The sequence below is a fragment of the Dipodomys ordii genome, unplaced genomic scaffold (genome assembly GCF_000151885.1).
Source record: "Dipodomys ordii isolate 6190 unplaced genomic scaffold, Dord_2.0 Scaffold6, whole genome shotgun sequence".
Taxonomy (NCBI): Eukaryota; Metazoa; Chordata; class Mammalia; order Rodentia; family Heteromyidae; genus Dipodomys; species Dipodomys ordii.
Genome location: NW_012267222.1, coordinates 10149220 through 10151445, shown reverse-complemented (window position 1 = coordinate 10151445; position 2226 = coordinate 10149220).

The window sequence follows — 2226 nt, the reverse complement described above, 5'->3', positions numbered from 1 at the left end:
CTACGGGAAGCCATTTAATCTCTAATCAGAAGAGTAAAGAGTTGTGATTGTGTGTGTGTGTGTGTGTGTGTGTGTGTGTGTGTGTGTGCTGATACCAGGGCTTAAACTAATGGTCTCTTACTCTCACTTTATTTTTGAGCCACATCTCCAGTTCAGCATTTTGCTGGTTAATAGGAGACCTAATCTCTTGGCTTTCCTGCACAAGCTAGCTTTTAATCTATGATCATCAAATCTCAGCCTCCTAAGTAGTTAGGATGACAGGCATGAGCCACCAGCATCCAGCCACGTCCATCTTTGCCTCTTATAGTCTATCAGCCTCACACCAATTCTCACTCTTGCCTCACTTCCCACTGCTTCCTTGTGTTCCACTCTCCTTGTCTTCCCTGCTTCAGAGGTGTCAGGTTCTTCTCAGCATCCATCCAGCTGCATCTTACCACTGGACTGCTCTTCCCCCAGAGCCCACTGGCTCTATCACCTCCTCTGGGGTTTTGTCTGGAGCTCTCCCCTGACTCCTGTCTACATCTGCTTTCCCCAGCCCCTACACTGCCTGTCACCCTTTCTGCAGGTTGAAAGATAGCAAGTATGCCTACTTCACATTTATCTCTTTTTTACTCTGAGGTAGAGTGTCAAAGCCAACAAAAAGCTGCCATTAAAAACAATAGTGCTTGCCAAGCATGCATGAAGCCCTGAGTTCGATTCTTTAGTACCACATAAACAGAAAAAGCCAGAATTGCCACTGTGGCTCAACAAGTGGTAGAGCGCTAGCCTTGAGCAAAAGAAGCTCAGGGCAGTGCCCAGGCCCTGAGTTCAAGCCCCAGGACCAGAAAAAAAACATTCAGTGATGAGGTGTGTGTGTGTGTGTGTGTGTGTCAGTGATTAGGTGTGTGTGGTGTGTGTGTGTCAGTGATTAGGTGTGTGTGTGGTGTGTGTGTGTGTGTGTCAGTGATTAGGTGTGTGTGGTGTGTGTGTGTGTCAGTGATTAGGTGTGTGTGGTGTGTGTGTGTGTCAGTGATTAGGTGTGTGTGGTGTGTGTGTGTGTGTGTGTGTGTGTAGTCCCTGGGGCTTGAACTCAGGCCTTAAATGCTGTCACTGAGCTGTTTTTGCTCAAGGATGATGGTACTCTACTACTTGAACCACAGCTCCACTTCTAGCTTTATGATGGTTAAGTGGAGTTAAGAGTTTTTACAGACTTTCCTGCCTGGGCTGGCTTCTAAGTACAATCCCCAGATCTCAGCCTCCTGAGCAGGATTATAGGCTTGAGCCACTGGCACCCAGCTTTTCCCTCCTATCTTTTAGGGTTCCGTTTCAATCTTACTTCCTTTGCTGACAATCTTCACCTTCCAGGCAGATCTCACCTGTTACTTTAAAACTTAGCTCCCAGGCTTGGGATGTAGCTCTGTAGTAGGACACTTGCCTAGCATGTGAAAGGCTTTGGGTTTGAGTCCTAATCCTGCAAAAATAAGTAAAAATTAAATTCAGCTCCCTGATTTTTCTCTTGGCATCATAACATTCCTCTCAATGTAACATTATTTTAAACCATCAATACTAATAGAATGGAATAATATACATCTGTAAAAAAAGGTAGAGACCTATGTATTGATATAAAATAATTTCTAAGATATCTGTTGGGAAAAACCCCAAGGTGCAGTGCAGAGTGCACAGACTAGCACCAACTGTATGATGGGGGATAGATTTGCTTGTATTTGCACCTGTCTGGATGGATACAGAGGAGACTGACAACATTGCTTGCCTCTATGGGATGGGGTGGGGTGGGGGACTAATAGGTTAGAGGCAAGGATGGGGGGAGCTTTTCTCTGTGCACCCTTTTGCATTTTGAATCATAATGTACACCTATGAAAAATAAACATTTAAAAGTTGTGTACTTGCTTTGTTTCCTGTCTCCCCAGGAAGAACAGTATGTTCCTAGGAGCTTTTGCCAAGTCCCTTTCACTCATGGTTTCGTCCTCAACGTTTAATGCAATGCCCAGCACCTCATTAGTACTCAATATGTATTCACAGAATTAGGGTAGAGGGCTGGGAAGGTGGCTCAGTGGTAGAGCGCTTGCCTTGCATGCCTGAGGCCCTGGGTTCGATTCCCTAGCACCACATAAGCAAAAAGAAAAAAAGCCCGAAGTGGCACTGTGGCTCACGTGGTAGAGTGCTAGCCTTGAGCTGAAGAGCTGAGGGACAGCGCCCAGGCCCAGAGCTCAGGCCCCACGACCGGAC